The sequence below is a fragment of the Bemisia tabaci genome, chromosome 3 (genome assembly GCF_918797505.1).
Source record: "Bemisia tabaci chromosome 3, PGI_BMITA_v3".
NCBI classification, from domain to species: domain Eukaryota; kingdom Metazoa; phylum Arthropoda; class Insecta; order Hemiptera; family Aleyrodidae; genus Bemisia; species Bemisia tabaci.
Window position 1 is genome coordinate 43375696 of NC_092795.1, and position 26028 is coordinate 43401723.

Here is a 26028-nt window from a genome sequence, read left to right on the forward strand (position 1 = left end):
CAAGGGGAGAGGCGGGGCGGAGAGTGGACAGGACAGGGGACAATGGACAGAGATAGGGCGACATACGCGGATAAGACAGAGCGACGAGGACAGAGCGAGGGGTCGAAGCGAAGGGAAAGATGAGGACCGAAATTGTTTCTCGACAAGCTGCTTTTAGCGAGATTGAATTTTGGTCACCCGCGGAGCTGCTCGGATTGTTCGCGGGGCGGGGGGGAGATCGGTGAAAAGGGAGGGGGGGGGGCTAATCCCTCAACCCCTTTTCTCGACCAATTTCCGCGCGCCTTTGTCTGGCGCTACGCTCCTCCACCCCCTAAACAGGTGCAAATGGTCTTGTAAGAAATTAAACCCTTCCGTATGCGCGACAGCCGGGTGAATGGTTTTCTGGGCGAGGAAGGAGGGGGTGAGCAAACAGGGTTTTTCCGGAAAACTGGGAGAGTTAACAGATTGCCTCTTTATCAGCGAGCGCATCTAGCTCGATGGCGCAAAAGTGGGATGGCTGTAAACTAGCTGCGGAACCCTTCGGCTACGAAATTCTCCTCGGCGCGGTGTATTAACTCCTCGTCCTAAAGCAAGTCAAGATCGATGATACTGCATTTAATAGGCTTTAGAAAACGACCGAGTGTTCTAGACTAAAAACTAGAGGCTAATGAGAGATGTTCTAACATGACTGTGTGCGTGATATGTAATTCAAATACATCATATAGGTGAAATATTTTGAAATTTCCAGGTTTTTTACATTTTTTAAAACATATCCAAAACCCTCAGAAAAAGCACCTCTTATAAAAGAATCTTGGTCTTGAGAAAAGGAGGGATCCAAGTCCACTAGACTCTTTTCCTTGGCTACATCTTTGACTTGAAAAACAATGGTCTCAATTTTAACAAAATCATTAGGTTTTTGGCTGCTCACAATTGAAAGTAAACAAAGTATTAAGCTTTTAATCAATTCAGTGGAACACTGTTTTGTTGTCCAGCATGGCCTGAATTTACATATAGTTTCACTTCCACTGAATCGGCTATAAGCTCAATACTTTGTTTTCTTCTTCAATTTTACCAAGCACTTTGCGTCGAAGTTGTCCAAAAATAAAGGGCGCTGGCCAGACGTGGCGCCTAAATAATTGGAACAGCCTTAGTCTTAGTTGTATCCTTGCTCCGTGAATGATTTCCTCCAACATCATCAGACATATTTATGGCTCCTACAAAAGTGAATACGGCGCCGAAAACTTAGGCTCACCAGCCAAATGGCTCCAAAAAGTTTAGGGTAAAGTTTGAATATTCTTGACCAAATCTTCTTGTTGTAATCAAAGAATATTGAGAGGATCACTGAGCGTTTTTATTTCAGTCTTGCATAATTCGACACAGTTCCTTTCGAAAATTTGATCATGAGATCAGAATTGTGCCAACGGTTGTTGACACTGCTCTCCGCGAGACGCCTTGTTGAATTCTAAAATTGCGCAAATCCGCGGCATCGATTGAGATAGAGAGATTTCGAGTCCTGAATGGCAATGCGGCGCAATAAAAAAGGTCGTGCCGCTCATCTTCAGTGCCATCAACAGGAGACGTTTCCAGTGTCGCGAGCGCTGGAGAAATTTGAGGTTGTCACAAGGCAATAAAAGCTCTCCCCTCCCACCCCGCCTCCTCGCACAACTACCCTTGTCGCGACAACTCCTTTTCATCTGCTGCGCCCCTAGCCGGTTCGCATCCCCCGAGAACAAACATCTCTTCCTCATTGTCTATCGTCCGCTTTAAGTGTCTCCCAAACGCTCTGTCTACCCGTTCGGGAGAAATTCGTCCGCACAGCAACTTAATTACATCGTAATTAAGTAAACTTCTACCGAATATTACACTTTTTGAGCTTACGTTTTATTGTTTTGAAGTCTTATCAGCTTTACTTTTGTGTGACGTTTGCTACTTACAATGATGTTAAAATTGGAATTGACGTTTCTAAAATCCAACCATCGATGATATTTCTCTCTCTTATTCGTTACTAATGTTGAACAAGTTGGTTTTTGCAATCGCTAGCGATAGCAATATTCGTCGCATAGGAACTTTTGCTTCTGGGATATGAAAATTTTAAGGTACAGTTCGTTTGTAGTATCTTCAGAATTGAAGGGGCTATGTAATTTTGTGTCGACATCTCTTTTTTAACATTTTTAATTTTTTTTCTTTGCATACAAGAAAGCTGATATTTACCAATTATTTATTTTCGTTGGATTATGTATGGTTTTTGGAAGTTAACGCAATTAACTTTCAGTTTCGTTTTTTCGGCGTAAAGTATGATATTTTTACTCTACGCATATGCCCGAATACGCATCATAACGACGGTGAAACTACCAAACCACGTATCTCGTTTGCGGTGTTTAAAAATCTCCGCTCACATTTTATTTTTTTGAAGTAGACCAAATCCATATCATTCCTTGAAATTTTCACAGAATTTTCTCCGCACGAAGAGGAAAAATCACGGAAATTTTCAAGACTGGACGTTAAGTAGCTTTTCATTTAAAAAATAAAGTATGACAGGAAGTCTGCGACGTCGCAAACCGAGATACGTGGTTTGGTAGTTTCACCGTCGATAAGTGACCTATGTGCTTCCTAAGTTGCCATTTTTTTCATTCAAATAGATGTAACCGAAATGTTAGATGTGTACTACCTATACTACTTTCATGTCATTGCTTTATTTATTTATTTACTTTTTGCGTAGGTATAAATTGTTATTTTTTGCTGAATTTTGGAGAAAATATTGCTTCAAGAACGTGGAATATAAATTAATTTTATTGAAAAAAGAAAATACCATCATTAATTTGGGCGAACAGAGAAAATATACATCAATATTTGGGTCAACATCTCCCTGATTATATAAAGGATGAATATATTAGTATTTCTGTATCAAAAAACTTAGCTTTTGTCTTCAGAGATACGATGATTCTAGTCCCAGTCAATTTGTTTTATTGAAAAAACAAAAAAACAAAACATAAATAAAAAAAAAAAAAAACAACTGAAATTTTAGACATACTATTTTCATGTCTTTCTATTTGTATCAATAGGTACTTTTTGCTTAACTTACGAACGTTGAATGCAAATTAACTTTATTGAAAAAAGAAAATAACGTCATTAATTTGGGGGAACATGTGGCTGATTATATGAAGGAGGTATATTCCAGTATTTTTGTTTAACATATTAACTCACGAGAAAATGTTCGTACATTTATCATCTACTATTAATTATTTTTTGATGATTAGTCTAAAACATTCAATACAACCATTAAAAAGTAGTTCACATCGTCGGGTATCGAACTCCCGATCGCTGGGTGCCCGCACCTAATCATAAATACGGAGCGGTTCAGTCAACTAGGCTATTACTGTTCCACGTGAGCGAGAGTAAAAATAGCATTTAAAAGACTCGGGCAATGGGCGGGACTTATCACAAGAGACCTTGACTGCTTTTGAAATATGAAGCGCATATGAAGCACATTGCTGTAGGAGCCATGGTTCGCACTGTTTTAATGCGTCTCGAGGTTCATCCCAACACGGATTCCGATCGCGGCAGTTGAGCTAAGGCAATATTTGCGTATCCATGAATTAAATCAATCAATCGAGCTCTGATTTTGACTTCTTTATCCGTAACGAGTCCTCCAGAACAATTTTCCACCTTGTACGATGGTTATTATTTCTTTACTTCTATTTTTCAAATTTGAGGTGGGATAATGGCGGCTTCTCAAGAACACCGAGGTAGGCGATCTTTTGCACCAACGAACAGAAAACTGATGGCGAAAAATAACCAATCAGAACCTCCCAAAAAAAAGAATTTGCCTAAAAACGGAACTTCGTGGTTCTGCGCAGATTTACCAGTCAGACACGACATCTCCAGGTGGAAAAAAAACTCGCTGAAAGCGAATTTTAGCAATCAACACAACTTGACGTAGAGACATGATTGGCTAAAAAATACAACGGTTTTTGATACATCGGAAAATCAACCAAAAATCGGAGACTGGGCGAAACGCTCAAGGTCGCAGAGGTATAGGGAATCCCATAGCGAAAGCAACGGAACGATTCTAATATCATGGGGAACTCCGTTCCCATGACAAAATGGCTCAAAAATCACAATGAGCAGATCTGGAATGTCTGAAATACACTCCGGACTTCGCAATCTGCGTAAGAAATATGCGCTTTTTTAAGCTTCCCGCTTCAAAAATGATACTACGGCACATGTGAACATTTCAAAAGAGAAGTCGTTTCATCCAACCCTTGCGCTTTAGGATGCTGCGCAATATTCAAGATGGCTGACCCGCCAAAACACCCGTGACGAGACGGGATTTCATCAACCGGCATATTTATGTTTACATTTTCCTTGCGTTGGTAAAGACTATAGTGCTTCCTCACAATGGACCACCAGACAATGTACGAATTTAAGCAATCTGATACATGTTTCTTAACCAGAATTTCACATAAAACACGATTCACACGACGAAAATTACTAAATCCAACTCTTAACAAAGAGTAACAAGTTAACGTTTTTATTACACATTGGTTACGAGGAATTTGAACTGCCCGCTCACAAGAAACTCGAAGCTCTACGTAAGTCAAATCGCGCACAACAACGGTTTCAGCAAGCTCCTTAATCGAGCAATGTTCATTTCCCACCATGTGTTGTTCAAACTATAAGCAATTTGCTATATCTGAGCCAAAGCGTCAAGATCGAGGTTGATCGAGATTTTTTTATCGCAGAGACTGTCATGATAACGTTTAGCGCGCGATGTGAATCACGTAGAGCATTATTGAGTTTTCATGAGCGGATGGTTTGAATTCACGCACTAAGAATCATTTAATATCTTCGTAATGTATTGATTTCCGTAATCTTCGTTGTGCGCATCGATGTTCTACGTAAAATAATGATTAAGAAACATGCATCAGAATGCTGAAATTCGTACTTTGTCTAGTGGCCCATTTGCGTGCGGAAGCGTCAGTCATGTTGATTATTGTGTAGCATCCCAGTGCGCAAGGGTTGGATGCAGCGACTCCTCTTGCGAAATGTTCACCTGTGCCACAGTATATCGTTCTTGAAGTGAGAAGCTTAAAAAAAGGATATTTCTCAGGCAGATTGAGAAGTTAAAAGTGTATTTCAGATTTTTTCGATGCACTCATCGTTATTTTTGAGCCATATGCTTTGAGAAACAACTCTTCGTTTTACTCTGGCTGAAGTTTGCAACAGGCCCATTGGGTCAAGTCTGAATACGGGATTGCGATGAAAATCGCTGAAATCAATGCCTGAAAGGGACGCGATCGGGGATTGGCAACCCCTGGTCCATTATACAGTCGGTTGTGCGTCGCTCGTTGAGGTTTCGGTCGGAGCGATGCGCTTCGGCCAATCGCGTGCCGTCCGCAATAGCATCGCCCGTTGCCGTTTCCGTCCCCGTGGTGTGGCCGCGGCATGGCATGGGGTTCAAGCCGCCCCCGTCTGGCCCGCTCCCTCCCATCGATTTAATTGCTCTGTTTGTTTTGTTTCAGGACCTGTTTGATCCAGCTTACAGTGACGTCGCTTCCGCACCTTCCTATTACGGTAAGTTTTTTACTCGCCGCACAGTGGATCGAGTCAATCGGAGAGGTCGGACATGAATTTTTTTACTAAAATTGCAAATTTTGATTTTTAATTCGTTACACTTCAATTTTAACGGGTGTTTTAAGAAAGACATTTTACGATGAAACCAAAGGAGCCACTTGCATGATCCCAAATTACTGTATAAACGGAGTTATAAGCATTTGAGGTTTCCAAATTTTTTCCGATCTCGCTCCTATTGGCTCGATCCACTGTGCGCCAGCAAATGTGCATTTCACGGAGAGCAGATTAATTTATTCGATGAAATTGAATCAAGTTGTTTTGTTGAGCAAGGTGTCGGCTCGTTAAGTGATCAGTAGCCGAACTACTTCAGTTCTTTTACATGGAGCTGCAACATCCACCGATGCGTCCAAACCGCACCACATGTCCAATAGCACGTAAACAGACATAATCCGCGGGCTTTGTGTGTTTTAAACTCACAAGTGAAAAATCTCGAATCGCGTGATGCGATCCACCGATTAGCCGTGTTTGCACCACTGGGAATCTCCAATATCACGTAAACACACTAAAATTCGGGCTTTGTGTGTTTTAAACTCAAAGTGAAAGATTTCGAATCGCATGATGCGATCCACTGATTAGCCGTGTTTTCACCACTGGGAATGTCCAATATCACGTAAATACACAAAATCTGGGCTTTGTGTGTTTTAAACTTACAAGTGAAAGATCTCGATTCGCATGACGCGATCCGCCGATTAGCCGTGTTTGCACTACTGGGAATGTCCAATATCACGTAAACACACAAAATCCGGGCTTTGTGTGTTTTAAACTCACACGTGAAAAATCTCGAATCGCATGATGCGATCCACCGATTAGCCGTGTTTGCACCACTGGGAACCTCCAATATCACGTTAACACACATAATCCGCGGGCTTTGTGTGTTTTAAACTCACACGTGAAAAATCTCGAATCGCATGATGCGATCCACCGATTAGCCGTTTTATTGCACCACTGGGAATCTCCTATAGCACGTAAACACACAAAATCCGGGCTTTGCGTGTTTTAAACTTACAAGTGAAAGATCTCAAATTGCATGGAACGTTCGACCGAATTAGCCGTGTTTGCACCACTGGGAATGTCCAACCACCACAGGCCAATCAGAGGCGTTAAGTCGGACTTACGTGCAGTTGAGACTCGTCCTAAGTGTATTTTGACGTATTTATGCTAAAAGGAACTATGTTATACGCACACCCTATGCATATAGTTCCTTTTAGCACAAATACGTCCATTTAAGCACGATGAAATTACCAAAATAATTCGGCTCTGCGAAATCTACCTTATAACAATTAATGTGATTTAATGTTCAGTTGTTGGCGCGTATACGTAGTATACCGCCTTTGCGATCGTTTCGACCCCCCACTCGATACAATAGCCGAGTCCCTTAGTTCCTTACCGAAAAGTGACTACCGCGAACTTCTGAGATTTTCCAAAGCGTGTAAAAAGTTTATTTATCCGTCAATAATTATGATTTAAAGTTGTTTCTCATTCTGGGGCTCTCTAGTTTATGTGCAGTGAATACCAAGAGTCTACGTTACTTGGTTTTTTTAAAAAAAGCCTAAGAGTACGACGCGCTGATTTAAAATATGCATATATAAGCAGAAACAAGCGAACTGATTCGAGGATGGCTGATCAGGTCGGCACTCGTTGAATGAGAATTTCACTTCTTCGTTTTGTTTAAAACGTTGCTTTGACAGATCTCCACAACCCTGTTAAGATTTTCAAAATTTGGTACCCCTTGCTCTGATAGCCGGGGCCAGCAGGATAGTGGTAAGTGCAATCTGTGATGAGCCTCGAGACTCATTAGACCATGTGCTAACCGTGGCCCATACAGAAATTCACTCCCCTATCAGGCCAAAACAGTGCACAGGCAGGCACAAAACCCAGGTAGTGTCCCGGTCCTGGCTCGGTTCGCCGCGTCGCTTCCCAGCTGAAGAACAAAAGGCGACCCTCGCGGCCCTCGCCACAGTCAGACCTAATTACTTTCACTCGATTACCCATTTCACCGTCACGCTGGGATCCATCAAATTTTCGAAAAAATTGTTTCGCGAGTACTCAGCAATTGGCGCGTATACGTAGTATACCGCCTTTGCGATCGTTTCGACCCCCCCCCCCCCCCCCCCCCTCGATACAATAACCGAGTCCCCTAGTTCCTTACCGAAAAGTGACTACCGCGAACTTCTGAGATTTTCCAAAGCGTGTAAAAAGTTTACTAATCCGTCAATAATAATGATTAAAATTTGTTTCTCATTCTGGGGCTCGCTAGTTTATGTGTAATGAATACCAAGAGTCTACGTTTCTTGGTTTTTTTTAAAAAAACCTTAGAATGGGGCGCGCTGATTTAAAATATGCATATATAAGCGGAAGCAAGCGAACTGATTCGAGGATGGCTGACCAGTTCGGCACTCCTTGAATGAGAATTTCACTCACTCCGTTTTGTTCACAACGTTGCTTTGACATATCTCCACAACACTGTTATCCTTTTCAAAAGTTGGTACTCCTTGCTCTGATAGCCGGGGCCACCAGGATAGTGGTAAGTGCAATCTGTGATGAGCCTCGAGACTCATTAGACCATTTGCTAAACGTGGCTCATACAGGAGTCCACTAAGCCCTCTCGTCCCCACGCTCCTGATCACTGCGTCGGCGTCACGAAGAACAATGTGCCTTGGGTCCCAACGCGGCCGATACCCGTACCCCAATTACTCACGCTTCATTAACCATTTCACCGTCACGCTAGGATTCATCCAATTTTCAAAAAAAATTGTTTCGCATGTATTTAGCAATTTTTTCCTTACTCTCCGTTAAAACACAAATAAAAAGAGACCTCATTCATAAAAATCGGCCGAATAGAAGAGAAGTTACAGTAATCGAAATCCGAAGAAATCAACAAAACCTCGACTCCTCGATACGAAAAATAAAATGAAGGGGAAAAAAAGAAAGTATAAATTACAATTAAATATAATTGACCTCAAAATTTGACAAACAATTCATTTATATACCTAACGCTGAAAAAACTGGGAGAAATTACAAAAAATTTGCCTCTTGCAAGGGGCTTCTTTGTAAGAATTTTGACCTGAAGACAACGGTCGAATAACAGCAGTACTCCATACAATACACGGTGTGCCTGAACGAGTTAAACATTTTTCATACGTCCAAATCGAAAAATCTTTATATTTTTAACTACAATGTTTCTTGAATCGTTTAAGCAAAAAAAAAAAATTCCGTCGAGATTCTGGAACGCAAAGCCGCTTTAAAAGTATTCTGGGGCTATAATAGCTAAATCACCGGTAGTAAATTCGTTATATTATTAAAAAGAAATTGACTCCATAGTTTAATTCCTTAGTTTCTTGAATACGATTATTTTAAGCACTTAAACATTTATACCACCAATTTTAGCCATGGGGTGATTTCCTGAGAGCCGATAATATCACGAATTTCTCATAGAACCCCTCAACAGTGGCTTGCTTTTTTGGCAGCCGATTCGGCCATCGAACCGGAGTTTAAATGGAAGCTGATAATAACCCAAAGCTCTGAGAAAAATTTTGAGATGAGTATAAGAACGGTTTGTTGTAAGTAGCGAGGAGAGGCGGGCAAAGCGGCTAAAATCCTATCTAATTTTTACAGTTTTTCTGTTGAATTAATGTTGCCGCGGGCTTCTGACTGTCCACACATAGTTCTGTTCAGCATATCGATACATAAGTATTTACATTTTACATACGTAGAATCTAATTTTCACGTCGGGGAGTTGACATATTTTGATTTTTTCGATTTTATACGGAAAATTGATGGTTTTTTCGGGATTGAAATTATTATTGTTTCATGAAAAATAAATGCACTCAAAATGACTATAGCATATTGATTCTTACACATTTGCACTCACAAAATTGGTTGGTAAATTCAACGAGTGGGTGCATCGACCTGGTATATCAAGTTTCTGCAATTTTTTACGGCAAATCAGTAGATTTTCGGGATGTAGATTGCTTACTTTCAATTCATGAATGAATAAAGCAACGACATGGTTGAACTTCTTTGCATGGAAAGACGTTTAAAATAACAAAATCAAGACGTATTTAATGCAATTGCATTTATATCGAGTCAATTTCTTTTCAATAATATAACGGGATTTTTACTACCGGTGATTTGGGTATTTTAGCCCCAAAATACCTTTAAATCGACTTTATCTTCTAGGAGTTCGACAGAATTTTTCCTTTCTTCGCTTAAATTATTCCGTAGCACTTTTCTTCAAGAATCTGATAAGATTTTGCTTGAGGCAGATCAAAAAACTTAAATTCGATCGAATAGCTTTCTACTTTCACAATACACGGTCTCGTCAAGGTGCGTCTTTGACCTCGCAGTGTTGGATCGTGAATTCTCTTTTTATGCTGTTTGCCTATTTTGAAATCTCTGTAAATGAAAACTAAAGGGGTTGATATGTGCGAGTTAATGACGCGCCTTATCAACACATTGTGTTGGAGTTCACTGCTTGTTTTTTCCTTACTCTCCGTTCAAAGACGAATTGAAAGAGGTCTCATTCATAAAAATCGGCCGAATAGAAGAGAAGTTGCAGTATTCGAAATTCGAAGAAATCAACGAAACTTCTCCAAACAAAAAATAAAATGAAGGGGAAAAAAGAAATGTATAAATTACAATTAAATATAATTGACCTCAGAATTTGGCAAGCAATTCAACTATATAACGGAGAAAAAATTGGGAGAAATTACAAAACATTCGCCTCTTGCAAGGGGCTTCCTTGTAAGAATTTTGATCTGAAGGCAAGGATTGAAATACACCATACAATACATGGTGTGCCTGAACGAACATTTTTTTTTGTGTTAAAATCGAAAATTCTTTATATTTTTTAACTACAGTGTCTCTTGAGTCGTTTAAGCAAAAAAAAAATTCCGTCAAGATTCTGGAAAGTAAAGGCGCTTTAAAAGTATTCTGGGGCTATGTATCCTAACTGTGTCCACACATGGTTTCTGTTCAGCATATCCATGTGTAAGTATTTTTACACGTAGAATCTAATTTTCACGTCAGGGAGTCGACACATCTAGATTTTTTCGATTTTATACGGAAAATTGCTGGTTTTTCGGGATTGAAATTATTATTTTTTCATGAAAAATAAATGCACCCAAAATGACTATAGCATATTGATTTTTGTATATTTGCACTCACGAAATCGGTTGGTAAATTCAACGAGTGGGTGCATCGACTTGGTATATCGAGTTTCTGCAATTTTTTACGGCAAATCGGTAGATTTTCGGGATGTAGATTACTTACTTTCAATTCATGAATGAATAAAGCATGGACATGGTTGAACTTCTTTGCATGGAAATACGTTTAAAATAACAAAATCAAGACATATCTAATGCAATTGCATTTATATCGAGTCAATTTCTTTTCAATAATATATCGGGATTTATAACAGGTACCGGTGATTTGGATATTTCAGCCCCAAAAATACCTTTAATCGACTGTACCTTTCAGGAGTTCGACAGAATTTTTCCTTTCTTCGCTTAAATTATTCCGTAGCACTTTTCTTTAAGAATCTGATAAGATATTGCTGGGGGCAGATCAAAAAACTTAAACTCGTTCGAATGGCTTTCTACATTCACAATACACGGTCTCGTCAAAGTGCGTCGTCGAAGAGTTGGATCGTATGAATTCTCTTGTTGTGCTACTTGCCTATTTTGAAATCTCTGTAAATGAAAACTAAAGGGGTTGATATGTGTGAGTTAATGACGCGCCTTATCAACACATTGTGTTGGAGTTCACTGCTTGTTTCTTTTCTTACATTTACACTTCTTTCGGTTTCTTGATTAGACCTATGCTTTAAGGTCAAAAATTTCTTACGGTGGGGCCTAGCGGTAAAACTCACGAAAAAGCGCAAAAAAAATATTTTCAGCTCATAGTTGGAGGCATGGGAGGCTCAGACCTCTTGATTTGAAGTCTGGGAAATCTAAAGCGACAGTACAATCTACCGGCGTTGACCATAAAAGGAATTCCTCCGACAATAAATAAGAAAAAAATAAAACATGACACTAAAAAAAACCCTAAACGGCTCAAGATTTTCCCCCAACATTTCCACTTTTCTTCGTCATGAGGAGAGTAATTTGAATACCACATTGAATTGGAAATACTGCGAGTATAATGAATAAAATCACAGTTTTCAATATCTGGCCTCCGGTTGTAATAAATTGGTTAAGCAGTAAGTGGGTCAACCCAGATTTGTATTCTAAAAGATGAAAATAATAATTAATCCGACCTATGAACAAATTAAATTGATCACAGGGTGGCTCGAAGGTTGCTATATATTGCTAAATAGAGATTGCTAAATAGAGAAATTATCTATACTTGACATGTATGAACGAAACAAGCGTTGCATTTCTTGAATGTCTCACCTTATCTACGCGTGCAGTAACGTTATTTCTTGGGGGCAGAGGGAAATCCCCTCTGCGTTTCAAAAGGCTTGGATAAACGAGAAAAAGTGACTGATTTCGAAAACTGGATTTTTTTTCTTTACGTAGGTATCATACTAGGGGTCATGGCAGGTCACTTCCACCCCCCCCCCCCCTCTCAGGTTTTGGTGAAATGACGTTACTGGCGGTTATTTTTGGCGAAGGAAAAACCCTTAGAACTGCACTTCGCGGGCGTCCGCAGAAAGCCGAGAGCGACTTCAAGCGGCCTTGAAACCCCACAAAAGAAACGAAAGCTCCTTATTCGACTTGGATTATCGTTTCCTTATCTTCTTAAGACGCTTCTTCTCCTGCGCTGCCTCGGGGTGGAAAGCGGATACAGGTGCTAAGACGAGCGTTTCCGATGAGCTCTTATGGTAGGCATCGCGACACTTGAACCTCAACCACGTTATACTGCTATCGAATTTATAGCGGGTTAGTGCTGTGTGAAATGTCGTATATTTCCCACTTACATATGAGTCGCTTGGAGAACGAGGCGCATAAGTAAAGCTCTCGCTGATTCGAGAGATACGTATTTAAAGTTTCAACACTGCATGGAATCTTATGATGGAAAGGAAGTTTAAACTCATTTTTCAATGCTTTAAAGTTGGATTTTAGTTGTGAATTTTTCACAGAATATACTTTCAAACTAGTTCTAGTTGAAGTTATGAATACCTCCATTTTTTCAAGAACTGCAATTTTACGCCTTGTGCTCCAAGCCCCTCATATATAGTTTTCTTTTATGTCAATTCAGCCAATCGTCACGTTTTCTTAATCTATCTGTTTATTTATTCATTTAAAAAGGTGGTGAACTAGTGCTGGGTCCACACTATTTTGCGGGGAAAACAAAGCAAAAAAGTTCAAATATTTCATTCAGTGTCAACAATTTTGAGCCCTGATGAGTACTTGTACAAGACTGAGGGGGAAGAGTGCTCAGCTCAGGCAGCTTGCATTGGAATATTAAGTTGAGGTCACGCCGAGAGATCTGTAAGGTTTTGGGTCTTTTTAGACCTCATCAGTAGATCACTTACATCGATATCTCGGCGTGACCTCAACTTAACATACCAATGCAAGTTGCGTTAGCTGAACACTCTCCCCCTCAGTCTTGTAATGGTACTCATTAATAAGGCTCAACATTTTTGACTCTAATTGAAATTTTTGAATAAATCTTCTTTGGTGTCAAAAATATTCCCCGCCCGCCCGTTCGGACCGCGCGCTATTTCTACAACTCTGCGGCAGCTGTGCCCAGCAAGCCGATTAATGAAATTGATAGGCAAAGCTTTAAACAAAGAAGACGAAAGGGATATGGAGGGATCCTATTGGTGGAGGCGGGTGGTTGCAATGGATTAAGGCAATAGATAATAGACTGACTAACGGCAACCCACGAGAACCCCGACAGTTTGTCCATCATTTTTCCCTTAGTCTATAGGAACCACACATTTCAATCAAGAGGATTCCTCCCTATTCCCTATGTTTTCTTTGTCTATCGCTTTGTCTATAAATTTCAATAATTAGCCCGCAGAGGTCGATAGATGAGTACGTTGTAAAGCAGTGATTTTCGGCCATACAGTTACCCACACAGCTACACTTACACGCGACTGGACACGGAAAATTGCCTTTAATCGCAGTTTCCCAGAAACAGGACAAATACATTAGGCCACGGAAAACTCATTTCTGCAATATCCGGGAAAAGGGCTACGCCGTTGGCCCTTTTTCCGAGAATAACCAATAACCCCCGATTCACAATTAGTCGCACTGATCTTGATCTCTTTGCTCCAAAATTGAATTAATTAAGCTGAAACTCGGGGCACACATACATTAGGCCGCGGAAAACTCATTTCCGCAATTTCCGGGAAAAGGGCGCACACGCACATGTACCCTTTTCCCGGAAATCTCTTCAACTAAGAGATGAACATAGATGGTTTGAAGTCTAGGACCACTGTTTATTACGAGCTGTTAATTCGGAATTAAGTTCTGCCAAACCGGCGTTAGCGGCTTAAGCGGGGCTGATGCACTCTCCGCATGTGAAGTGGCGGGTATGTTTCCACTCAAGCGGAGCGTGTGTGATTCCTGCTGAAAGAAACACATAAAGGCTCGCAAGGATGAAATCACGGCAAAGGGTTGAAAGCTGAACAAAGCGTTCGCACCTTCACATCCCGTTTCCACCTGACCTCTCACCCCTTTCTTCGCGCAGGGCGGTGGCAATCGTAGCCGTAGCTCAAAGGGAAAGCTCCCGCTCTCCTCCCTCTGAATGAAGCCCCCAACTTCCAAGGAAACTCTGAATGATGAGCCTGCATTCTGTGATATACAAGGCACTTGAACTATACCCTCACGCCTCGCCCCGCCCAGTCTCTGCTCACTCAGTAGCGTTCTGGTGCGGATACTCTCTGACATTCATAACGCGTTTTAAGGTCATCATCCTCCCGACATTTAAGACATCCTTCAAATTTTTCTTCTCCGATCCTTGCACATAGAAACTTTCGGAAATATGCATGGAACTTCCGTGCATATTCCAATAATTTCTACGTACGATAATTCTCCACGAACAAGAGGTGTCAGCTCCACTATTATTAAAATTTTGCCGGTCGAACGATTACTTTACACTGAGCAAATCGACGGCTCATGTCCGCGATCACATATCTCGTTTGCGGTGTCGATGGTTTCCGCCTCTATTTTAGGCTTTTAAAGCAGAACAAAGTGACATCATTCCTTGAAGTTTATGCAGAATTTTCTTCGCACAGAGAAGAAAAATCACGGCAGTTTTAAGGAATTGCCGTTGAGTATAGTTTTCCATTTAATACATGTTTTTTTTTCATCAATTCAAATGAGAATAATCCACGCAGAGAGTGCAATCATTTCATCATCATGAGTTGAAAAACGTTGACATGGTTTGAATATCAGAGCCTTACACGGAGTGGAGCGGCGCGCGGCAAGCTGCCAGCGCGAAACGCGCACAGGCGCCTACAAACCTAACAGGGATACTTCACGCATTGCGCAATGCGTGAAGTATCCCTGTTAGGTTTGTAGGCGCCAATGCGCGTGTCGCGCTGCTGGTCACCCTGCTCGCTCGCCGCGGCGCCGGCGCTTCAAGCAACTATTTTGCAACAGAGATGTTGCACAGTATCGTAAGAAATTGAAGGTGCTCCATTCAAAGAGTAATATATTACAAAAAATACATGAATATTAGGCAATTTAGTAAAAAATAAAGTATGACAGGAAGCCTTCGACGTCGCAAACCGAGTTATGGGATTGCCGACTGACACCGTCGAAATGTTGAAGAAGTCAATCGGCATTTTTTGATCTGGAAATCTGAATGAGGTCGACTTTAATGCATAGGTACTGTTTGTGAAGCAAGACATTTAGACCTGTCTAGAAAATAGACAATTCAAAAAGCGAAAACGCAATCGATCCTTCACAGCGACAGAAATTATCAAAACGTTGGTATTTACCTGCATACATACCTACATCTTTTACAATTTCCTGCCGACAAAACCATCAAAAACAACGCCAACCAGAGACTTTTGATCATCTGCACGTTGCCAAATTTGACCAATCATTTTGTGTAAAGTTAAACAAATTCACCCACTTTAATTGTGAAAATTCAGCTGAATGATCTGAAATTCCACCAGAGGGTTCAAAATCCAGGGCTGAATCGCTGTTGCGGCTAATGTTGAAGTAAACGGTACATCATCCACCCGGACTTACGTGGATTTTATTAGGGTTCTCGTGGCTCGTGTGTCTTCGTTGTATCAGACAGTCGAATAATGCAACTTTGTTTATTTTCTCTTGGATGTGCCTTTGAAATCTGTCCTCGATTTCAATGTTCAAGACATATTGTCAACTTCTACCGAAATTCCCGTTTCCAAAATAATTGAAATAAACCCCGCTTTAAAAGGATGTGTCCCATTAAGGAGGGTATTTTGGCCCTAACTTTGGTCGAAAATTGAAACAGCTTGGAATAATGTCTTGTATGGTCCAATCGACTCTTAGTCGTCTACTCTGTGAGGACTTGTCCTTATTCGAGGTGTTTTTGAAAGGTTTTTGCCTGATTTACCAGCGCAAAGTAGTGAAGCTTTGCAGTTTTCTCGAATAATTGCTCATTTTCAGTCCTGAATTAGATTGTTTATGTATGAGCACAAATGACTACCACTTTCTCCTTTAAATATGCTGTAATGGGTGTACCAAAGATTAACATATTCGAGTATGAAAGTGGTAGTCGCTTATGCTCATACATAAACAATCTAATTTAGGACCGAAAATGAGCAATTATTCGAGAAGACTGCAAAACTTCACTACTTTGCGCTGGTAAATCAGGCAAAAACCTTTCAAAAACACCTCACATAAGGACAAATTCTTACAAGGTAGACGATTAAGAGTCGATTTGATCATACATGACATTATTCTAAGCTATTTCATTTTCCGACCAAAGTTAGGGCCAAAATACCCTCCTTGATGGGACACATCCATTCGGGAAAAGATGTTTAAATATTTTTGAAAATCTGCTCTGAGAGAGGATTCCGCCATGAGCCCCCGACACCCCGAAAATTACGAGGGTGGGAGGTGAAATAATACAAAGCTGGCAACACGAAAGTCGGTCTGCGTGCTTGATTGCGCTTTGAGTCCAAGTTACTGCCGCTCCCTGCCTGCTCGTCCGTGTTGATAAGCGCTTATTTATTTGATTATATTCCCTCCCCGCCGCAGCCCGCTCCGCCGGTGGATCGGCCGGGACGCTTTTTATTCCGTTTTTATTTTGTATGTTGCTCGTTGTAGTGCAGTTATCCTGGCCTCGCTGCATCCAGCATGATGCCGGCCTCGATATCGGAGGATCGTGCGATGCGTCGATGTTTGATCCGCCGCTGGAAAATTGGGGATATCGATGTCGATGGATATCTCAAGTCACTCGGAAACGCCTGTTACGCCGCGTTTTAAAACCGACTCGCTTCTCGTTTATTTACATCGGATGAGTAATGAGAAACTTCTTGCCCTGTTGCCTTCCGGAACGAAATATTACGTACATGCAAGTCGCTTTACAACACTCCCCCGATACCTACACTGGAAAAAAGGAGCTTGGATCTAGAAACAGACTCTTAAAAACATTGACAAGATAAAATACTCTTGATTCAATCGGAATTTTTCCTTGAATCAAAAGGAGATCCGCACCTACATCAAGAGGCTCGGCTTTTCGATCCAAGGAAAAATCCGATTGAATCAAGAGTATGTTTTCTTGTCAATTTTTTTAAGAGTCTGGGTTCTGGATCCAAGCGATGATCAATCGGACTTTTTCCTTGAATCAAAAGGAAATCCGCCTAAATCAAGGGGCTCGGCTCTTCGGTTCAAGGAAAAATCGGATTGAATCAAGAGTTCCTTTTCTTGTCAATGCTTTAAGAGTCTGGATTCTGGATCCAAGCGACTTTTTTTTCCAGTGTAGCCTCCACTACCCCCGGCGAACCACAACCCATGTTCGGGTCATTATTAGCCTAACATTACAAAACATCAATGTCCACAAAAATATCACCGATTTGACGTATTTATCTTGGAACTATGTGCAAATGAATGAAGGAACAATGAACTGCAATTTTATGTATAAAAGTCTTTTTCATAGAATGCATTTGTTCGTTTTCCTTGGCAAAAATACTCCAAATTAAGTTCGTTCGTCCCTTTTTTATCAACATCTCGATGTTATAATAATAATATTCACGTTAAGTACTATTTAAGTGATGTACTAATAAAACAGCATTTAAATTAATAAACATAAGAAAGATATATAATAACCATTAGCAAGAGAGAGATGAAATTTGCGTTTTTCACCCTTGAAAGAAGAGCCGACCTCGATGTCAAACAATTGTGCGTCAGAAACACGAGGCGGGTAGCTTATAAAGCGTTATGTGACATTTTCAGCGTCCCACACTACCCGGTTTCGGGCTAAGATGCAAAGGGGGTATGTGAATGAAGTAAAATATATTAGATGAATGCTTGGTTCCAAAAATTTTTCCGTGCTTGTCTCAATGTAGAAAAACAATTTTACCTTAGTAAAGGCCATCAACAGTTTTTGATGGAGGATATTGAGCCCTGATAAATGCTCTTCCTTTCAGCCCTGCTAAATGTCCAAGCAGGGTCAAATTGACCCGAGGTTTGCCAGAAACACGTGCCCCGCGAGTTGTATAGGTCGGCGCGTGCGAGCTTTCGGTGTATATCTACAAATACATTTTAGAATAGAATCAGACATCAAATTGAAACAAGCGGGAAAGTTCTAATACTGTCGTATTAGAAAAGCGCTCAGGTGCTAGTAAATGAATTTAATGAAGAAAGGACGCAAACTCCGTCGACTTGACTGGGAAATGGAAATAAAACATCAGCTGATAGCAAACAAAGGTTACCAAGGAAACCGTAAACGCGTATTTTTGTTTCCCGAAAATGAGCTCACCGATGAGCTCATCAGGCGTGTTTTTTTAGGCTTCTTTTATTTTCAACGATCAATTTTGATAAGAATTACTCTACCGCTAAGAAATTTCCTTGTAGACAAACGATCGAAACTACCTGCGCATTACGTTAAAAGCGTAAAATACGGTTTTCACAGCTTTATTTATTTTAAAACTGGACCCCCCCCCCCCCAAAAGCCTACACATCGATGAGCTGGTGCGCCATTTAAACGAATTAGCACTAGTATACCAGTACTCTAGAGGCAAGTCGAAATCAAAAAGCGCTGCCTATCGGCTGCGCGCTTAAAAATGGGACATACAATTGAGTGTAAACACAGCCGAAGATAGGAGAAACGTAATCAGGCCCCTTTATTTAACTTTTCTTCTGAATTCAAGCGATTTCTCATTGAAAGCATGGAGAGGAGCATTGCCTGTGTATGCCTCTCACCATCGCGCCTTCAATTTTGCAGAGATGCAGCACGGACATCCATCAAGCACGAATAGTTGTATTATTTTTAGTATTATAGTTGTATTATAGTAGCTTGTATTATAGTTGTTATACTTTGAAAATGCGAAACACTGCTTATGTTATGTGTGTGCTATTAAGTTGTGTAGGTGCTAAACGTTGCAAGTGATACTGTTATTCGGCTTTGTCTATTGAATTATCATTAGTTCGCTTGGAAATATTTGACATACTTTTTCGTGAGGGCCGGTTTATTCATGTACTCCACCTTAACTAACTAACTAACAAGTCGCTCTTACAGCTCTTCTGTGCGCTCTGCGATACCCAACCGCCACCGATAGCGATCCTGCCGGAACTCCTCCGGCAGATCGCATCTCTTCATTTCCTGCCTTAATTCCCTCAATCCACGATTTGGCAGGGCGTCCTCTACGCTTTCTGCTAGGGGGGACCCAATCTAGAACCTTCTTAGAAACCTTACCACCTCTTAATCCTTACTCTTAATCCAGAACCTTGTACTCCACGTGTCATTCGAAATAAGCTCCACATCTAGAGGTAACTCAAATTTAACGACCATATCTCAGTCAGTTTTTCCATTTCAAGAGAAGTTTTGATTTGCCAGATGAGTCGAACTATCAAAGTCAGACGCCGACCACTAAAAAAGAGAGGTTCTTCTATCGAGGCGGAAACAAATTCGTGTCTCACCATCAGGAGGATTTTTTCAGCTGTACAGGTGTTTTCTTTTTAAAAGCCCGCTTTGTAGCTCACCGCTGAAAGCATCTGATAAAGTACTGCGGAGTGTCGACTATTCGCATTCGAAGATGAAGAGCTATGATAATCTCCCACTCACGGTTGCGCATATTCATTGAACGCTCAAAGGCAAATCGAGAGGGATAAATCATCCCGCATCCCGCGATCTTCACTGCTGGAGTCGTAATTTCCGAGGCAACTTGGTAGCTATGGTAAAAGCTTTGAAAAGATGAGGGATGCATAATTTAAGCTGAGCAAATGTTTGAGAAAAAACGCTCCTCGTCGCAGACACGATGGGATTAAAACAGTGAAAAGTCAGCGTTGATTCCAGCCTTTTCACGTATGGGCCAAGATGTCCACGGACACTATCTTCATCCAGATGTGTTCAAAGAGTTTTACAGCCCAATACATCATCTCTTCATTTAGCCTTTAGACATTTTTTAATTAATACGTCTCTGTATTCTTTACCGCCGAAACATTTTAATTTTGGAAGAGATTTCATTCACATATACATTTCTAATGTACCTTTCTAATGAAGACCAACCTCAAAACTATAATCAAAGAATCATCAATCAATGATTGCAATATGATGTACGTTGTAACTTCAGCTTCAATTTTTTGAAAATAATTTACTCATTAAAAATTATCCATATTATCAACATAAAGGCGTCAAGTGAATATTTTTTCGACGTTTTATATTTTTGCGCGTGATTAGACAGTGTTTTGGACGATTATCTAATGCTAAATCCTTGAGATAAATACTCATTGGACGAAGTAAGTTTCTTGCGGAGTCAATGTTTTCGGCAATCAGCTAATGTAACCGTAAATTCTGAATACTTCCATGAAATATTCACCTGGCGTCTATAGCTGGTGACTTTCACGCGAAATCGGGAGTGTTTCCGGCGAAAAGCCGATGCAACCGGAAATGTTCAGTGTTTCCGGTAAACATTTCCTTTGACACTACTTTTTTAAGACAACGTTTTTGGGGTTCATGGAAAACTTTGTCTGCATTACTTTGAAATGAGACATTTATTCGACATTATCGCCACCCTTGGAGCCTTACTGTGCTAGAACGTCCGAATTCCAGTTCGGCATACATCGGATTTTAAGATCAGAAAGAAAAGTCACATTCAAAAAAGTGTGTCGGTATCATCTTGAAATGACAAATTCCGTTTGCTTTTTTGCCACCTTTTGAGCCGTTCTGTGGCAGCGAATTCCGGTTGGGCCGATCACTGGTTTTTAGATTGGTAAGAAAAGTTATATTAGAAAACTTTATCGGCCTCATTTCGGGATGAGATATTTTTTCGCCATTTTTGCCACATTTCGAACCCCGGCACGGTAGATCTCCTCAGCTTCGGTCAGGCCCGTAACAAATTTTGAGATCTGCAGCCGGACCACAGACTTTGACTTCCATCGATATTGACAGAATTCAGTTCCATTCAAATGGGGTATTTCATTGGAATGAAACTGAGTTCTATCAATATCGATAGAAGTCAAAGTCTGTGGTCGGGCTGCAGCTACTGATTTTCAAAAATTGGTCCAGTTTAAAGCGGATACCAAAATGACAGCGACCTATCGGACTATGAGTGCGAAACGTTGTCTACTCTTTTCACGGAGTGATATTCACTCGCGTAGGGCAGAATTAACGGTTTTTGCGAGTGTAACGCCGCTCGTGCGAGTGGCTTTCCCTCCTTATCAATATCGATCGGTTTTGGGGAGGGACATAGTCCCCAAGGTTTGAAATTCATTCCGGATTTCACTTTGAGATTTCCAACAGTTCAGTCGGCACTAATATTACGAAGTTGACATTCATGAAGTGTATTGTACTATCTACGTAGTCTACCAACGGCACACCTGTACTCCCTGGGCGAGCAGAGATTCCGAACACGTTCAGCAAGTCACAGTGGGGGAAAATGTCAGTATTTGTTTTAACCCCCCTCCCCCCCCCCTTTCCAGGCAGCCCCATCTCGCTCTCTCGTCGTTTAGAAAAGCCGCTCTGACAAGACCAATAAGTGGGCTTAAGCAGCGATGCTGATTTATTGGAAATTCTGTAAAATTCCCCATGCGAAGTGCCTCATAAAGAACGCAAGTTTTTGCGCGTAAACCGAAAACACTGGCCCAAACAACGAGTCCCAAAATCTCAGACGGCACGACGCGCGACGGTTCCAAAAGTTCTACTTTCATCTTTTCTCTATTTCTGTTTTCAATTCATTAGACTATAACTGCGCTTTTTTCCGTCTGCCTCGTTAGGAGTATTGATGTTTGACAATATCTACTCGAGAGAATAAATCAATTGGTCGGAAAATCGGTATCTCTATCACTACAGGTTACTTAGGTAGCATTTTAAGGTAGAAATGTATTTTATTACATAATAAGAGCTAAAAAACAAAAATTGTTCAGCGACTTTGATGCACACAATGTAAAATACACGAGCTGGTGTTCACAGTTTTTTTCCAATTCTGTAGGAGCGCTGTAATATATGAGAAAATTGTAAATCCATCCCAAAATTACAAAAATGGCAAAATTTTCTCTTCGTCCTGCAAAATTGTCAATTTGCAATTAGGTGGTTTTATTCCATAGCCATTTATATACATTTGTTACGTATAAAGCATAGAATTTTTAGACCAGGAGATGAAAGCTGAACTTTAAGTCTGAGCATTGCCTCCAACGGATACACCAGTTGCGAAGCGAGAATGATCGATTATCGATTTTTCCTAACTTGGAGCTATGCTGCCGTGCTAAGGAAGAACGCCGTATGAACATTCGAGAGTTGCCAAATTTCCTCGGATAAAATGTTTATTTTTGAGGAAAATTATCAATATTATTCCGTGAAAGCAGACTTTTAAGTTTAAATTGCAACCAAAATCACCTGAGAAGTTGGAAGAAATATATTCACAAATATTCTTGAAAATTAGCGATTTGTCAGTGGGAATTCGGCAACGTCTAAAGGTTTTACCTTGGCATGGCAGTATGGCAAAGAATCGATTATTAAGGTATCCTGTTTATTAATCTATTTCCATGGGTTTAAGTTGGTAGATCATTCGATTAGGCACCCTAGCGCCTTCAATTTTGCAGATACAACACGGGCATCCATCAAGTACGAATAGTTGTATCCCTGCGCCGTCATATATCGTCGATATCGCAAAGCACGCCACGCCACTGGGATACACAGAAGTGTACAACAACCATGATCATTTGAAATTAACGATAAAGTTCCCGAGGAACTTAAGAGTACTTCTGAGCGTCCTAAATATTCAACTCAGTACAACAGAGGCTGATCATTGTAACAAAAAAGAAGGAGAATGCGGAAGAGGAAACAGGGGCGGCTGGGATAAGAGCAAGGGTGTGCTAATGAGCGGGACAGGGATGCGTGCGCGTGCTGAGCCCGCGCACAGCCGGATCTGAATCCTCCATCCATGATTTTTTCCCTGCACGCGAGGGCACCGTAAATTATTTCAATACATCCAGGTGCTCCCCGCGAGGCCAAATTGCTGCCGGGAACTTTTGTTCCCACATTTACCCGCTCCTCCCCGCCGTATCAATCCGAACGGGGAAGAACAAATCATTCGTCAGAAGTAAACCTAATTTGTTCCGCCCTGAATGACTTATTTGTTTAACCATAATTGTTTGAGCGGAGTTTCGCATTATTATCTTGGAACTGGCTGTAAGAGCTCATCCAAGCAGTAAGACGTCAAATTAAGTCTCCAAAAAGAGTTCCGTGAGGCAGCTTATCCTTACATGAAGTGAAAAAGGATCACTTTTTTATCCGTGTTATACCAGTTTGACTTTGAGAGGATATTTCAGATTTTTAAATTTTAAAGCAAGGAGATACTTCACTAAAAAAAAAAAAAAAAGTTGATATAACATTCTGGATGTAAAAAAGGTGTGCGAGAACTTACAAAATGCTGAATTACCCACTACAGCAGTTACTTTAGCACTGCCAAGATGTAAAACTAACTGCCGTAGCGGGTAATTTAGCATTTTGTGAGTTCTCGCACACTTTTTTTACATCCAGAATGTTAATTAAATTCGCTATTTTTTCGGTGTTCTCTCACTCCAATTTCAAGAATACTCCCAGCACAATTATGTGATTTTTTTATGAACACTTCAGAAAAATAAAACTTGAAACCTATTCTGCGATGACAAAGGTAATATGCAAGGCACAATGCAGAAAAGTAATTATACGGGAAAAGGGCGCATATCGTTCCTTTGTCTGAATAGGTGAAATTTCGTTTATACACCTTCGAAAAGGTTGGCCGATTTCCTCTCTTTTGATGTTCTTATCACGGTCAACTAGTGTTGAAAGGTCTTTCAGTTGAAATTCAACGACGGCAACCCCTAAAGTGTTTCACTCTATTTGCTGGGTAAGTGACCTTACCCCAGAAGCCGCACTTCTGACTTAAATAAAACTGTATTTTTGGCGATTACATAAAGATAAAATCGCGACAAGATTGAGCACATAATCGCTCAGATGCTCATGATCTTAGCGATTTCGTCGCCAAAATATTGCAAAAAATAGCACTTTAATTTCCAAGAATCGCGATAATTTCGTTGAAAAATACTTATTTACGTCCTTTCGGCACCGTCACACAAGGGATCGAGTCAATTAGAGGGATCGGACATGGAATTTTTGGCTAAAACTGTAAATTTTGATGTTTTATGCGTCGCATTTTTAATTTTGAAGGGTGCTTCTTCAGGCAAATTTCACGAAAAAACCAATGGAACCACTTTTAGAACCTCAAAGTTTCGTATGAGCGGAGTTATAAGCGTTTAAAGTTTCCAAATTTTGTCCGACCTCTCTCATTGACTAGATCCACTGTGTGTCATATCAGTGGCGTAATACACAACCGATCACTCAACTATCGAGCGATGAATTCGACTTAGTATGACAGCAAAATGAATAAAAAATTGGCTGCACCAAGCAAGATGCTAATCTATGCCGCTGCCTCGCGAGCTAGTTAGAGCGTAGTGAAAAAGAGGGAAAATCTGCTGAGCTGAACCGACAGGGAGCACGAACTTGCTCGCATAGTCTTTCGAAAATCGACGGATTTCTCATAATGAGACTCGGTGACAATAAAAGCGAGCCAATTTCACGTCAGCCCATTATACGCATCCTCCACTTTTTTCGCAGCAGCTTGCAATGCTTGCATTTTGCCGTCTCATTAAAGCCCGCTCACGTCCTTCGCCGCTAACGCCTCCGCTGCCAGATTTCCCTCCGAAAATCGGCTGTATGCAGTTTCCGCACAAAAGCTGGGATTCTGACATTTCCACACGAAGATCGTGATTGACGCTTCCGCACAAGTTACATCTGATAACGTGGCGCGTTGAAGGTGTCCTGGATTCAATTATCTGTGCGGTGTTGCCCAAAACGTGCCAAATGTAAAGTTTTGCTGACTGATTTTGTGCGGAAATGTCAATCTAGGTCTTCGTGTGGAAAAATCAAAATCGGAAACTTTGTGCGAGAACGTCAACCCACCCAAAAACGTCGTTACCTAGACGAAGGAACGTAACTCCATTTCAGGAAAATTTTCTATTAAAAATTCGCAAAATTCTGGTGGTGAAAGTGTTATTTTCAAGGGAGACATTTGGCAACATTGAAATGTAGGTACGTTAAATGCGGAATGTACCCCTCGTGGCATACCAATATTACGATGCACAACACTGCCCTGCTTAGGAAGTACGTCGTATGAGCCTTCAAATGTTGCCAAATTAATTTGATAAAACACGGATATCCTGGTAAACTGATGAATATTTTCCTTCCAATTTTGCAGATACTTTTGTCCGCAGTTTCACCTAAAGTTCCTGAAACCTTCAGTGGAAAATATTCATAAATGTCCTCAAAAGTAAACATTTTATCAATGGAAATTTAGCTACTCTTGAATGTTCATACGGCGTTCTTCCTTAGCACGGCAGAACAGTACGCTGATGCTTCAGATTCAGTCGCTACTTTGGTGCGGAAGAGGAACATGGCCCCGCGCTTTTGCCGAAGAGTTAATTCCTCTTCATATAATAATTATACGGCTAATAACTCATAGAACACTAATGAAAGAGAGAAACGTCTTGATTTACGATGTATTGCCAATTTAGAGGGTACGAACTCGTAATTAATTTGTATAAGTAAAAAGAGGTGAGGTAAAAGATGTAAGCCGATGTTAACGGTTATTTGAGAGACCTTCATTTACAGTGCGCTGTTTGAAATAACTACCGTGATGAAAAAATACCATTACTAGCCAGAGTAGCCGCCAGGGTTATTTTTGTCCATTATTACGGCGGCTACAGCTTTTTAGAATTTCTGTTGGTTATGATCTCTAATTTCCATTCTAAAAAATGCAAGCTTTTG

The 26028-nt window shown here is 40.7% G+C and overlaps 1 protein-coding gene across 1 annotated transcript in view; it reads left to right on the top strand.

Annotated features, from left to right (window-relative positions):
- Positions 1-26028, top strand: part of LOC109030558 (leucine-rich repeat, immunoglobulin-like domain-containing kekkon 3 protein) — a 176657-nt gene that overhangs the window by 43939 nt on the left and 106690 nt on the right. Inside the window, exon 2 of the mRNA XM_072298419.1 lies at positions 5502-5553. The gene's annotated coding sequence lies outside the window, so the exon portion shown is untranslated. The remainder of the gene's footprint in view (positions 1-5501; positions 5554-26028) is intronic.